Here is a 16,480-nt window from a genome sequence, read left to right as displayed (position 1 = left end):
TGGGATCCTCATGTGTAACATGAGGGCGACCATAGTAACCACCTCATCTGGTTATGCTGATAATCAGAAGAGTGAAGGGACTTGCATAGTCTTGGCATGGAGTGTCTAGATGCAGTTTTGGGAGGAGGGAGTGTAAGGAAGTTGAAATGTTTCCCTTCGATTATTATTATTTTTTTTTTTGCTCTTTCCCTTTTTTTCTCTCCTTTAATGATCCCAATTTCTATACTAGCCTGGGTGCTGGTTGAGATTTAACTAGGAACCAGCAGTGTAAATTACCAGGGGTCAACCCTCTTTCTTTCCTTCGACCTCAGCTGGACCGCTCATGGCAATGGCTCCCACACAGCATCCAGAGAGACCTGTGTCTCTCCCTAGGGGTCTACACCTCTGATCTGTGGCCCAGGGGAGGCTCTGGGGTACCCTGTGCCACGTCCCCAGAAACTTGATCATGTTCCCCCAGCCTAGGCTGGTTGTGTACACCCAGGGAATATTTCCTAGAGATGTCTTCATTTGCCCAGAGAAATTATGAGATACAGTGAATGCATTCCCCAAGAGGAAGCTTTTTTTTGGTTATTACACTAACCATATGAGAGGAGTCTTTAGTATCTATCTACAGATTCTAGTTTTAATGTTCTCTTTTTAGATAAAGATAAAACAATCATTAACCAATGAAATAAATATGTGGAGAAGTTTGTGTATGGAGCATGCAATAACAAACAGATTTATATGCATTCTTGAGATGTTTTTAGGTGATAATTTGCAACAAAAAGTATATCTTTTTGTGAAACATTAGTAGAAGAATTTCCCAATCAAAACTAGAGGAAAACGTTAAGTATACAATTGTAAGCAAACAACAATAACAACAACAAAAACTTCTTGGGAGTCTTTAGTTGTCTGTAAATTGGGTGTCCCAATTTTGCTGCTAATTATTAGTTTTTAGTTTTGCTTTTGTGTTTACCTTTTGAGACAGGGTCTCACTCTGTCATACAGATTGGAGTGCAGTGGTGTGATCATGACTCACTGCAGCCTCAAACTGCTGAGCTCAAGTAATCCTCCTGTCTCAGCCTCCTGAGTAGCTGGGACTACAGACATGTGCTGCCACTGCATCTGGCTAATTTTTTGTAGAGACTTTGCCATGTTGCCCAGGCTGGTCTTGAACTCCTGGGCTCAAGCAAACTGCCAACCTCAGCTTCCCAAAGTGCTTGGATTATAGGTGTGAGTCACCACACTCAACCAGTTATTAATTTTGAATGAAGTAAGAATAATTCCATATACGATTATTACCATTTTAACACTCATATGAAAGCACCACAGTTGTATGTGCTGGGTATTGATCCAAGACACTGATGTCTCACCTGAGTTGGTCTTTGGAAAGGAATAAATTCTGCCTGATGAGTGGTAGCATAATGTGACCCTGCATCCAATGAGGCATCCTTTGACTTGCTTGATGGAAATTTTAGCTTATTCTCTTAAGTTAGTCCTGGTGTATGAGCTTACAACATTTTTATAGGATTGGTAAAAAGTATTGTTTAGTTTGATAGTATAATTTATACTGTAATTTATTGATGGAATAAATGTTAGAGCTGTATGTCTGTTATACCTATTACACAGTGGAAAATGTAAATAGTATAGGTAGCATTACTGATGAAGTTATATTGGCTTTAAATTTAGAGTGATATTTCTGATTCGAATCAGTGATTCCAGAGCTCAGAGAGGCGTCTAGTAGATCGAAGTAGCTCTTGAAAAATTACATATCTCCCTAAGTCTACCATGAGTGGTGTCCTGGAGCCAGCTCATGCTGGCTTGTGAGAGATAATTGCTACATTTTTAGGAATTTTGTGAGCTAATTGTTAAATACAGCTGCTATTAAGAATTAAATTATATAATTGGCTGGGCGCAGAGGCTCATGCCTGTAATCCCAACACTTTGGGAGGCCGAGGAGGGCGGATCACCTGAGGTCAGGAGTTTGAGACCATCCTGGCCAACATGGCGAAACCTCGTCTCTACTAAAAATACAAAAATTAGCTGCGTTTGGTGGCAGGCGGCTGTAATCCCAGCTACTCAGGAGGCTGAGGCAGGAGAATCACTTGAACCTGGGAGGTGAAGGTTGCAGTGAGCTGAGATCGCATCACTGCACTCCAGCCTGGGACAGAGTGAAACTCCATCTCAAAAAAAAAAGAAAAGAAAATAATTATATGAATTATATGAATATAATTATATGAATTATATGAATAATTATAATTATATGAATTATATTAAAAACAAAGCTAAAAATATGAAAACTGATCATGTTCTAAATATTTTACTTTATTTTGTTGGTTTCTATCCTCTTGAGATTACTTACATTTATTGCATCTGCTTGGTAGGAATACTACATAATGATGTGCTATTATATGTCTTTTCCCATTGCTACATTAAATTATATCATGTTGGTAGCTTTAAATTAGCCAGGGAGAGAGTATTTACACTATGGAAATAGGCAAATGCCTTATTTATTGTTTGGTTGATTGTCTAAACTTGAGAAAAGTGATGGAGAAAATACCAATAATACAGATGAAAGTTAAAAGTGTGTTGTCTCTATAGGTATTATACTATTAATAGCACAAAGAAATTAGAAAATAGCTTTATAGTAATCAAAAGATATTATATAATTCTTCAAGGAAATCACTTACATCATTGATAAATGAGTGAAGCTCTAATATATATCTTTGTTATTTTACTTTTATCTTGTGGACATAAATGAAAATAACAATCAACATGCACACAGAATGTTTGTCAATGGAGTGAATGACTTCTTGCTAAATCAGATAGCAATCAAACATTTATTTGAAGTCTGATTTTATAACACTATCATTGGTCATAGAATTATAAAAACTGATAGTGGATTTTGTAAGAAATAGTGTGTCACAGAATTATATGTGTAAAAAATTTTAAATAAATTGTATATTTTGTTATTTTTGTAGATTGTGTTATGCATTCTGTATATCAATTTTTGATAAATGTGTATATGCGTATATATGTATACTTTTGTCCCCAGGAGGCTAGCTGTTAAACAATTATCACTACACAATTGTTTGGATACTATTAATTCTAAAAACAATTCTGGGAATGTCTGCTACTTTGGTCCCAACATATCAGTTTTAGGTTTGTGAGGCCCCACAAGGAGATGAAGTTTTACTAATAATTTTTTGACCTCAGAAACATCATGAAGACATTTAGGCAGGATTATCATGGTAGCATTTTAGCTCCAACACCAATTTCTTTTTTTTCTTGAGAGAAGTTGTTTATGAATTATTCTTAGTATTTAGATTTCTGTGGATGGTAAAATGAAAGTGAAGAGTTTTACCTTTACTCAGATTAAGAAAAATGTGACCTTTTAGTTATATGACCAAAATATGACCAACCATTTAGGGTTTTGTCCTTTTTGCTGTTGTTGTTAGTGGTTCTCTGCATAATTCATTCAACAAATATTAAAATAATGAATTTTCATATTTTATAGATGCATCATAATTGTAGATACTTAAATACATTAGATATAGGTGCAGATAAAAAATAGATATAGAGATATAGGCAGACAGACAAAATGGCATTGTATGGTCTTCAGAGTGAAGAGCGTTCAGTTTGGACAGTGGAGAACTATAGTACATTCAGATGACCCTTGGAAGATAAAGGGTTTCACAATTATATCATGCAAGGACTGAACAATGAAACAGTCAACCTGCAGAAATGAACACTTAGAAGGCCATGGGAGGTATTTCCAATATCTGCAAATATCGGCAGATTTTTTTTTTTTAATGTTGGAGAAAGACTGGAGTTATTCTGGGTGGTTTCAGAGGGCTTACCAAACCCCAATGGGTGGAAGCTTTAGGGAACTGAATTTATCATGATGCAAGAAGAATTATAAAATAGCTAAAATTGTTCAAAATTAAATGTGGCCTGTTGAGAAGGTGGTGATTTCTTCATCATTAGAAGTCCTCAGGCAGGGATGATAGTTGCTATAGATGGGATTCAGATGACCTCTGTTCTTACCCTTCTAGTTCTATAGTTCTGTAAGTACCTGACTTCTCACCTGTGTATTAAACCCAAAGCAGTAGCCAGCCCTTGTCAATGTGTCTGCACAGTTGAAAACTGGCTGAACATGTTGGTTCAGAAATTTAAGGACTGAAATTAGTCCTTTAAATATGATACAGGTAACTTAAAAGTACTACTTTTAAGTGAGCAAATTCAGGTAAAATCTCATTGGAACAAATACCCTTACAAAGAAGTGCTCGCTATAACAAAATGTTTCTGTATACTGGAAATAGCACGTAGCACAAAAGCTTTATGATCTATTAACAGTACATAATATATTATTGCATGCTTATACTATTGGTACTATTGCTTGATCACAGATACCCTGTTGTCCATTCTTTTTTCAATATGTTTATAACCACAAATAAAGGCAGGGCAGAGAAGTAACATTCAAAGCTGCTGTTTAAACTGAGTTGCCACTGGCAAGCTATTTCAGTTAATATCCACATGAAATTGCTTACAGCATAGGAATTGAGTGTTTTTTTTTTTTCTTCTACTTTTTAAAATACATCATCCCCTCTAGGGGCCAATTATAGCCCCCCAATCAGTGTTTTACTTGAGAAAGTTCATAGATCAAATGAATAAAAATGAAACTTGACTGGCACTCTGGAATATTAATTAGGCTTGGCTACATAGCTATATAATAACTGTGTGCCGAAAGGATTTGTGTTGATTAGCAATGCTAATCAGATTTCTAAACTTTCTGCTCCCCAGAGAAAAGATACTGCCATCTTAAGCTATTATGGATTAGATGTTTATATTTTAACCCCCTAATTAACTATTCTTGATTTTCATAAGACAGCCGAAAATTTTGAATTTTAATTGCATTTTTACAGAAAAAAAAATTATTTCCAGAGACCAGAAAACTCACATGAATATCTTGATTTTATCCTTGAGTCAGCTTAGAATATAAATTCCAAAGAAACACAGTATATAAAAAGAAACATGAGAAAAACTTCTGAAGTATATCATTGTCTTGAATTGAAATTCCAAAACTATGCTCAAGAAAGGGCCTCTTGGTACCCACTTTATGAGAATGTATCAACATTGCCTGCGAAAGTCCAGGAGAAAGTGCTCTGTTTTTTTCATTTTTTTTTTTGTATTTATTTTTTAAGCAACAGGAAAAGAAAAGAGAAATACTCTAAGTTAAATGAATGGATAAAATTTGCTAGAACCTTAAAACACCACTGTCAGACAATCTCATCCTGGGGTCCGGGTTACTGGCTCAGAGGTTCATGGCTGCAGTAATGGGACTACTACTTGGAGCAGCTCACCAAGGGAAAAACAAACTTCATGTTTTCTCCCCAAATCAAAATTAAAAGACAGGAGAATATGCAAGGAAATGACATAGTCAAGGAATTAGAACATTCTCCCTCAAGTTACACAGAGGAAACAGGAGCTAAAACAAGCAGAGATAAAATCAGGGCTTCTAAAGATCTGGCCAGCAACCTAGTCAACTCAAAAAGATCTTGAAGAAATGGTTGTGATGTTATTACATCTCTCTTCTTAGGTTTGTTTCTTTTTATTGCAAATTGGCTGTTTAGGGACTGGGCCTCAGAAATAGTTTATCTTTAGTTTTTGCAAACTAGGAAAATGCCTCATTTTCACAAAATCTACCCTGGACCAAAATAATTTGTGAACACATGGAGTTGCTTATAATGGAGATTCACAAGAGCACATTTGCTTCCAATGTGGTGCATTGCTCTTGGTCACAAGGGCTGATGGGAGGTGAGTAAATGTGGAGAAAAGAGCAAAAAGACATGGCCATTATTTGGGGGAAAATTCAAGGAATACCCTTCTGGCTAGGTCCATAGCATACTTTTTTAATATTTAGAAGTCAGCAGAGTGTGTCTCTTAAGAAATGGTTTAACTGAATGCTAATTTGGGGCCCAGCAGGATCTTAGGCTATACGGTTTATAAAAACAAACAAACCATGAATCCATGCATGTACCTATAGGTAAACATCCTGAATATTGACATGGAATTGCATAGTACTGAGATTACACACAAACAAATAAACATTACGAAGGAAGATAATGGGTGAATCCAAATTTCTTTGTCATTTTTGTCATTGTTAACAGCCATGTGATGGTGATGGTAGTCGTGATCATCACCTTTCAACTGACAGTAAAAATCTTATCCATCTCACAGTAATTTAAATAAGAGGGAAGCTCATTCACCTCTTCTGCAGGGTTAGAGTGAGTATTTGACTATGGGAATTTAGCATTTACCCTTCATGGGTCAATGGATAGGTGAGTCTTAAAACCTCTTTAGGTGAAGATTATTTTAATAGGAACTTCCTCCAGCCCCCTGCCTTTCAAAGGCCCAAAGCAATATTCCATATTTCTTAGAAGAAAATAAGGTCACATGTGGGGAAAGTACAGATAAACAATATCATTCACATGGAAATCACCACCTGAAGTTAATAAAAAGGTGATTTTTTTTTTTTCTGGGTAAAAAAGAGATGAAACTGATTTTTGATGGTATTAAAGGCCAGGAATTTTATTTTAAAAATTGCCATTGGTCAGGTGCTAAATTACAGTTCTTATACCATAAAAATGAAGTTGTTAAACCTTGCATCAAAAGAAGAGTATCATCTTTTAATGTTTAATAATAATTTTTGTATTGTGAGCGCTTTGCTGCTAATTGGAGAAATCATCACATATATCTTAGCTGAAGGAGATTTTTAAATTTTATAAAAGATGCATAACATTAGTTACTCACATGCATATGTGAGTACACATGCAGACAGATATGTGAGTGATAGATATGTGTGTGTTTGCATTATATAGGCCTATATTCCTTTGATTTACATAGGTATAAATCATAGTGGTTTAGGGAGCTAAAATACCTATTAGTAGTTAAAATATATATAATTAGCAATTTATATTCTTGTTGTGTAAAGACAAAAGTGATCTCCCCAATGTCAGGTGGGTGTGGAAAGCAAACCTTTGAGGGTTTTGGCTTTACCTTTCATTCAGCAGATGAGAAATAGGAGATCCAGATGGATGCCCATGATCATACAGCCAGAGAAGAGAGCCAGGCCCAGCCAGGGTCTTCTGTCCTCATCTCTCTTCCAGTGATTGTGTGGAAAGATGTCAGAGATGGGACATGTAACTATATCTTTTTTCTTAACAAACTTGCATTTCTTTTCACTCTCCCATTAAATCTCAGCTTTCTTTAAAACCTTCAAAACTTATTTATTTATTTATTTCAGGTACCTTCTATTTCCATTGCTTCCTACTCCTTCTCTGCTACTTCTTTTCTGGTACTTTGGGCTCCAAACAAGGTTGACTTCTCTCAGGAGTCCCTTCTTGCTGTCCTGCCACTGTTCCCTGGGCCCAGTAGAGCCTGCTGGTCTCCTTCACATGAAGAAGTTCCTTATGGCTTTAAAGCCAGCCCAGGTCTTGCCTACTCCGTAAAGACTTCTAGGATTACCTGGAAATCTTAGAAGTGAGAACAGAAACTGTATTTACTGACATATTACTGCGAGCAAAGTCAAAGGAACCCTTAACTTGGGCCAGTGTGTTGGTTTTGGGGAAAAGATGGGAACTGATCAAGTCAAAGCTTCCGGAGCTCAGTATCAGGCCTGGTATGTTTGTTTTTTGGATGCCGCCGTTTGAAACAGGTAGAAGAAGTAGAGCATTTGGCAAAAATTAAGTGAAATAAAATCTCTTTTTTTTAAAGACATGTTCTGTTTGTATAGCATACTTATGTAGCTCTGGCAACACCTTCTCTTTCCTGGATTACAGAAATATTTATTTGATTATAGACTGAATTCAAATTTGAGTACTTTACTCTCATTTGCAGATTATAAAGTAAGAGATAGTTCAGAGGTTAAGTAACTCATTCACTGTCCTACAGAGGATTTGGGCAAAGCCTACTCAGCAGACTCGCCTCTCCATCTGGGCATTATCTTTTTATTCTCCTGCACTCAGGGCAAGCTCCAGTTAAAATTATGAAGCGAGCCAGGATGATGGCTCACATCTGTAATTCCAGCACTTTGGGAGGCCAAGGTGGAAGGATTGCTTGAGCCCAGGAGTTCAAGACCACCCTAGGCAACATAGTGAGACTCTGTCTCTACAAAAAATTTAAAAATTATCTGGGCATGGTGGCGTGCACCTGTAGTCCCAACTGCTCAGGAGACTGAGGTGGGAGGATCTCTTGAGCCTAGCAGGTCGAGGCTGCAGTGAGCCGTGATCATGCCACTGTACTCCAGCCTGAGTGACAGAGTGAGACCGTGTCTCAAAGAAAAAAAAAATCGTGAAGCAAGTTATCATTATCACTCATATAATTAACTAGTGTTTATTGAATATTTACAAGGTGCCAGGTACTTTGCTAAGCATTTTTCATATGTAACCTCATTTAATCCCTTTGAAATAAATATTATCATTCCTGTTTTGTAGATAAGAAAATAAACAGGGAGGCTAACTGTTTAATATTATGCAGCCAATAAATGGAAATGAGTTTTGAACTCAGGTCTCTCTGGCCCCCAAAGCCTTTCTCTTAGCCACTAAACTATTCATCTGTGTAACCAGTTGGCTTGGGTGTTTGATGTCTTCTAATCTATCAGCCTCCTTCCTCTTCTCTATGACATTTTTCTCTCTTCCTTCCAGTGTTAGATATCCTGATGACCTCCCTCCTTCCAAATAAAAATCTTCAGATTTTTTTTACTTACACCAAGATTTTTATGTCTTTACACTTCCCAAGAGTAAAATTGCACATCACTTTTAAGCAAAAGAAATTTTAAAACTAAATACAGAATTTTAATCAATAAGTCAGACAGGTACCAGGAGGTTCAGGGGTGTATTAGGAGCCTATCCTGATTTCTCTGAAATGACATTATGTAGTGGCACCTTCTTGTTTGTACAGTGAGTCTGAGAGAGCTCCTTTTTTGAGGTGAACTATAGCCAGGGGACCACCTATGCAGTTGCATTTCGATCTCATACATTTTGAAAGATAGGTATATTTCAAATGAATTCAGCAATGCATACCCAGAAAATTACTTAATAGCAAATGAATTATTGCTTCACTTGTTACATAGTAAATCATTATGATAATAAATCTTTAGTGTGGTTGCTGAAAGCTTGAGCTTGGGGTGTCGAGCAAGGGAAGAGTAAACAACCATGCCTCACAAGGCAGTACAAACTTGAGTTACAAAATTATACTTCCCAGGGAAACCAAACCAGCTCCCATATTGATACTACTAGGGGCTAGACAAAACAAATTAAAACCAAAAATGTTAGAGTGGACTCAGAGTTAAACATGGGTGATTGAAAACATGCATTTTTCTTCACTGTCTTCTGAAACCCAATAAACATAACCATAAAGGGATCTAAAAAGACATAAACCTACAAGGACAAAGAGGAGCAGGAAAGAGATGACCCTGAACAAGATAGGTCAGCAAACTTTTGGAAGAAGGAAAATGGACGAGTAATAACTGACTTGGCTGAGTAGAGAAAAGTGAGCCCTTACTGCAGGCAGGAGGAGAAGACAACAAGAGGGAACCAGTCCTCACAGCAAAGCCACTGATCCCCTCAGGAACTGAGGCACCTAGTACCTCTGCACAGGAAGTGTTCAGGTACAGCTGAAAGTAAGAGGACTGGTTGAAAACCTATAAAAAGCAGTCAGAGCCCAAGATCTCTCCTGCTTCTCTCCTAGAAGGTGAGCAACTCTCCCCCACCCATCAGAGACATGAGCCTTACTCTCTGGGGAAACTGAAACAGAGAGGTTCCAGTTTCAGGGACACCCAGCCCAGCACAGGAAACCCAAAGGGCCAAAAACAAAGGCACCGAGTAAGAACTGGACCCCCACTTGGAGGGTTGGAGTTGTTGAACTCCAATGGAGTTCACCGATGGAGAAGTTGAACCCTCAGTTTCCTTCCCCTGCTCACCTTGTAGAACGCTGATAGCCATCCTTAGACTCATAATACTACCTTTCCCATGTCTCCAATTAGCAGAAAATTACAGGGTTCTTCTCTGGAGAAATGAGCTGGTCCACCAGAAAAGGCCTCCAGATTTTGACATTGAGTGTTCTCCAGCAAAACGACTCCTTCTCAGCCTAATAGATCCTAAGTCAATAAATCTCACCTATGCATACAGAGCATCCAATCAGCTTTTTAGTGTCCTTCTTTTAAATAACAACTGATAGCCAAGGATTACCAGGTATTTGAGGAAAGCCTTCAATATGAAAGACAGATAATAAAGAAAGAGGATTGGGAGGAGGACCTCTGGAAAAATAGAAGCAATGTATACAGCAACATAAAACTTGGAGGAAAAAAGTCCCCTCAACAACATACAATACTACAATTGTGCAGCAGGAAAAGGATGCCACAGAGAAGAGACAAAGACCAAGAAAGAGCTCTTGGAAATTAAAAAATATGATGACTGAAATTAAAAAATCAACAGAAAGTTTAGAAGAGATAGTTGAAATCTACCAGTTGTTTTCAGGCAGTACACAGAGATCAAACAGGATAGAAAAGATTAATGAGAAAATTAGAGGTAGAATCAGCAACTTCGTTCTCTGGTTAACAGGAGTAGCAGAAGAAGAACAGACAAATGAGAAAGGGAGGAATTATCAAATAAATAATACAAAAACAATTTCTCATAAACAAAGGCTATGAACTGCCAGATCAAAAGGGCTAAGTAACCCACACACAACGAACATAAAAAGATCACACCAAAGTAAATAACCATGACATTTTAGAAGATTCTAATCATTTTCAGAAGCAACAAAAGGGCATACATCAGGAACTGGAGTGACATCAGTTTTCTCAATAATAACTCAACAAGTTAGAAAATGATCAAGCCATGTGTAGACTTCTAAGTCCAGCCAATCTATGCAGCAAGTCATAGTTTTCATTCACTCATGTTCAACTTTAAAAAACTGCATCTCCTATGTACTCCTTCTTGGGAAGCTCCTGGAGGATTTGCTCCAGCAAAATGAGAGGATAAACCAAGAAAGAAGGCCTGAGAGCCATACAATGAGATGGGACCCAGGAAAGAGGTGGAGGGAATTCCCAGCCACACAGAGGAGGCAAGGTCTGGACAGCAACCAATCCTGTTAGGAATAGAACACTGGGATGCCCCTGGGAAGAGGGCACAATTAGATGCCTGACATGTTCAACAATGTTGAGGGCAATTGGCAAAGAGTTTGAAAGAAGAAATAATGATTTACAGATAGAAAATTACTAAATAGACAATTATTATCAACAAACTGTCAGAAATAATTCAATATCACTGTACACTGTGTCTTAATTGTAAAAAATAAATACATAATGGTAATGTAAACATCACAAATTGATTTATTCAAAGATAGTGATATAATTTGCTTTGGGAGAGAGTCAAATGGAAGGATGGTTGGAAGAGGGGAGGGGAAACCGGGTAGAGAGAATTCAGTTCTCACCCTCCAAAAGAGAAAGCTATAAATAATGGCTAAAATAGATAATCAAGGAATAGCATGGCAAGCCTGTTATTTAGAAATATAGGCATGGAGGTGAACTAAAGAGTGAGGAAGGATTGAGCAAGATAAACGGTTTTCTCTTTAAGCATTTTACTATTTGATTTTAAAAATGTGTTGTGTTACTTTTGTAAATATTAAAAATGAATTTTAAAAACCAGACCTAAAGAATAGGTATTCTCATTTATGACCCAAAATAAATTAATAGTGGGTTTGGTTCTTTTTGCTATAATTTCTCCAGGTCAATAAGAATATATGTCATACCTGGTTCAAACATGAGACAATGTGTTAAAACAAAGGGCTTGCAATTCACAGAATTAGAAGGCATGTATGATGAATTGATGTTCTTGGGGTTGGGGAACACAAGGCTCTCATTTGATGCTGTTTGAAATGAAATAAAATAAAATCCAAGCCAAGTCAAAGTGCCATAAGTAGGAAGTGATTATAAACTAGCACTTGTCTACAAGAGTTTGGCAAATATCATATCACTTAATGACCAGAAGCCTGTTAATTCTCTGGAAACCAGAGTATTGTATCAAATAAATTCAGTTCTATATTATACTTCATATATCTGATTTAAAACATTTTTTAAGTAGAGGTAGGGTCTCACTATGCTGCTCAGGCTGGTCTCAAACTCCTGGGCTCAAGCAGTCCTCTTGCTTTGGCCTCTGAAAGCGCTGGGATTATAAGTGTGAGCCACCATGTCCAGCCTGTATATCTGATTATAATGCTGTGTATAACTAAAATAAAAAATAATTATTTAAAGCACAGGAATAGGGCACTAACCAATGCAATGAACTATTACCTCTCTCTTTCATGAAAAGTCATACCTTTAATTAAAAGTAACCCAATACTACACATAATATATTTCTTGGGAATATGTCAACCTGTTAAGCAATGAAATATACTGATTTTCATAGCTAATCTGTAATAAAACAGCTTAAAAGAAAACATAAATGTTATAATTTATTAACAACTCAACAAGGTGATCTTTGTATGAAATATGTTTCTATTCCATTCTTCTCTATTTCGTGTTTAAAATGTTGATTTCCATCCAGTGTCATGAAATCAGTGTAGTAGGTTAATAACAGCATTTATTTTTTAAAATGAAAGAAAATACAATATTTCAGAATATTCTGGAATGAATAGAATAGAGTAGTTGTGGCTGTAATTGGAAAAATACTGCACAATTCAATATTTCTTTCTTACTAGAAACCCTGTCCTTTATACTTTTCAAAAGCCCTGATCCTCATTGGAATCTGATACAGGAGTGCCAGGACTGGTGAGAATCACATAAACTGGAGAAATCGGTAAGCCAGCAGTATTCTTGGTGGCTCTTTCTAGTCAACTTGCAAGATTCTGCTAGGCCACTAAGCTGGTTTTTCAATACTTAAAAAATGCTTTCACTGTGACCCACAGTGAAAAAAATGTCAGCATATATCACATGTAAGTAAGGGTGATTACTGTTTTGTGAAACTTCTGCTTTAGTTCTATATAACTGAGAGACAAATTGAGAGAGAGAGAGAGATGTTGGTATGAGAAAGGTTTAAAAAGTCACAAAAATATCTGTGAAGACCATAATTTTGACACATGAATCTTAGTTGCAACAGTTACGAGCTGTGTAAACTCTGAAAAGTTGCTTACTCTTAGAACCTCCATTTCCTCATCCATTAAGTGGGAATGATAGTATCTTCCTCAGATGATTCTTGCCAAGATGAAATACAATAATAATCCATGTTACATTTTTCCCAGCTCACAGTAGAGAAGGCCCTTAGTAGATGCTGGCTTTTATTACCAAATGTATTCTCCCATCCATACTTGTCACTTGCCAGAATCCTTTGCTAAGTGGCACAATTAAGAATGGCAGTTTAGGAATGATTTTCCCAGATGGTTAGAAAAGATTGGTCAACATTCTCTGTCAAAGTACGTACTTCTCGTTATTATTTCTCACTCATTATCTTGTAGTAGGTACATACTATATTTACTGTTTTCTTTTTTAATTTATTCTTTGGCCAGCATAACTTTTTTCAGAAATTTGTACATCTACCCAGGAGGAAAAGATAAATGTGTACCAACTTAGTGTGTGTGAGGCCATATAGAGATATTAATTATTATTTATTTATTTAGAGACGGAGGCTCACTTTGTCACCCAGGCTGGAGTGCAGTGGTGTGATCCTGGCTCACTGCAACCTCCACCTCCCGGGTTCAAGCGATTCTCCTGCCTCAGCCTCTCTAGTAGCTGAGACTACAGGCATGTGCCATCATGCCCAGCAAACTTTTGTATTTTTAGTAGAGATGGGGTTTCACCATGTTGGCCAGGCTGGTCTCGAACTCTTGACATCAAATGATCTGCCCACATTAGCCTACTAAAATTCTAGGATTATAGGCATGAGCCACCACACCCAGCCTACAGATAGTATTTAATAATCGGGTGTAGGTGATGATGGTGACCATTGATAATATACCCAGGGCGAGGGATGTGATGCCATTTCCATTTTCACACCTAATTTGTAATGTAATCTTAAGCCTATCTTTTGGGCCTTTTGGCAAATAAGCCACTTTATGAAATGTGTATATGTATTTTACAGGAGGATTCTGTACTTCCTGAAAGATGGACTACAAATTACCTTTAAGTCGTGAGCTCAACTTGTGCATTTAGAACATGGCTAATGTATGAAATTAGCACACACACAGTAAGATGAGCAGCATGACTGAGTGGAAAGAGCACATGCTCTTGTGCAGCCAGGCCAGCTCTCAAAAGCTAGCTTCACTGCTCTCTGTGAAACTTGGACAAGTTAATCTCTAAAGAAACTCAATTTTCCCATCAGCTGAATGGGCAAGTTCATAGGCCACCGGTGCCAAGTAGTGTGTAAAGTATTTAGCACACAGCCTTATGCAGAATAAGCAAACACAAGTATTTTAAAAGACAGCATGAAGTGTGCATGTAACAGCAGAGGGGAGGCAATCTAAGGAAGAAGGAATATTGCCTTTCCCTGATGCTCCATTTTCTGTTTTGTCTTTATTTTAGATTGACTGCTATCTTAACCTGCTTACCTGCTTGCTTATTGGGGTCCAATTTGGAGTTAAACTGGGGAGGTCATAAATATGCATACTTTTTTTTTTTTTTTTTTTTTTTGGAGATGGAATCTTGCTCTGTGGTCCAGGCTGGAGTACAGTAGCATGATCTCAGCTCGCTGCAACCTCTGCCTCCCAGGGTCAAGTGATTCTCCTGCCTTAGTCTCCCAAGTAGCTGAGATTACAGGTGCATGCCACCATGCCCAGCTAATTTTTGTATTTTTAGTAGAGACGGGGTTTTGCCATGTTGACCAGGCTGGTCTCAAACTCCTGACCTCAGCCTCCCAAAGTGCTGGAATTACAGGTGTGAGCCACCGCACCCGGTGATATGGATGCCTCTTAACATGCCACCAGTTACGCACTGTGTGGTCTCTGAGCCTCAGTTTCCTCATATATAAATACTGAACCTAAACTGTGTTTAGTTATTGAGCAGACTAGAGCTGATGTGTGCAAATTGGCTGTCATGATGATTGACAAATATAGTAGGTCCTCAATCAGTGCTAACTTTATGCAAATGAATTTTCGAGGCCATGGAAGCCATTGTTTCATTGCGCTCTATGTTGTGTGCACTTGCTCTGCCTTGATTATCTTGTGTTCCTATGGCAGTGAATACACATTCTCCATCCCATAGGGAAAACTGAAAGGTTGGTTGCTTCTTCAGAGAAGTAGGACAATCCAAAACACAGACCAGAGTTAATAACCAAGGAATCAAGCATTCAGAAAGTTGGTGAGAAACAGAACATGTGTTTGATTAGATACTTGTGAAAATTATATCTTCAATTTTCTTTGGTTTCAGCCTGAATTAAAACATCCTTTCCTAAAATATGCTTCCTTATAGTCAAGCATGATTTTCCCAGATATTAGAGCATCAATTGCTTGCTAATTTGGGGCATTTTAGAAACTATTCTGGAGCCATCTCTATTGTCCTTTATGGCTTGGCCAGGATTTAAAATACACTAACAGCACCTCTATTATCTCTTGCTCATTTTCAGGATGTCTTGGGTATTTTTAAGGCTTCTATTATGATTGCACTGCCTCATAGCAATGACTCCTCAGTTTCTTGGAGAGTTTTACCTTCCCTTGATCTGATCTTTGGTTTATTTTTTTATTCTTTATTTTATTTTATTTACAGTTATCTTTTCTGACATTTCAACAACTTCACATATGTTAAGAAGAAAAATAAAGTAACCAGTCGTAAAATCTGTAAATTCACGATAATGAAAGTATCTGTATACATATATAGATATAAATTGCATAGATGCATACACTGTGACTATACATGACTAAGAAACCAAATACGTGCTTCATTCCTACATACCCTTGTTCTACCTTACTTTCCTCATCCATAGACTGGGCCTTTTTTTTTTTTTTTGAGACAGAGTCTTGCTCTGTCACCCCAGCTGGAGTGCAGTGACACGATCTCGGCTGACTGCAACCTCCACCTCCCGGGTTCAAGTGATTCTCCTGCCTCAACCTCCCGAGTAGCTGGAATTACAGGCGTGCACCACCACACCTGGCTAATTTTTGTATTTTTAGTAGAAACGTGGTTTCACCATGTTGGTCAGGCTGGTCTCGAACTCCTGACTTCATGATCCACGCCCCCTCTTGGCCTCCCAAAGTGCTGGGATTACAGGCATGAGCCACCGCACCCAGCCGGAAATTCTGTTTTTCTGTGCACATCTTCAGAGATGAAATTGTCCTATGAAAAGTTGTATTTGGTGATCAACAACTATATTTTTACGAAATAGCCAAATTGTATTTTGAAATAAATAATAACTTCCCAGATGGTGTGAAGACTTGCTATTGTCATTATCGCTGTTGTCGCTTAGGTGACAAGAGTGGTTTCTGAGATGTATGGAAGTATTGAAGAGTTTAATTA

At 37.5% G+C, this 16,480-nt stretch overlaps 1 protein-coding gene across 2 annotated transcripts in view; it reads left to right on the top strand.

Annotated features, from left to right (window-relative positions):
- POU6F2 (POU class 6 homeobox 2) overlaps window positions 1-16,480 on the top strand; it is a 434,029-nt gene that overhangs the window by 74,025 nt on the left and 343,524 nt on the right. The window lies entirely within an intron of this gene.

Source organism: Pongo abelii, chromosome 6 (assembly GCF_028885655.2).
Source record: "Pongo abelii isolate AG06213 chromosome 6, NHGRI_mPonAbe1-v2.0_pri, whole genome shotgun sequence".
Lineage (NCBI taxonomy): Eukaryota > Metazoa > Chordata > Mammalia > Primates > Hominidae > Pongo > Pongo abelii.
This window is presented reverse-complemented; position numbering and strand designations above follow the sequence as displayed.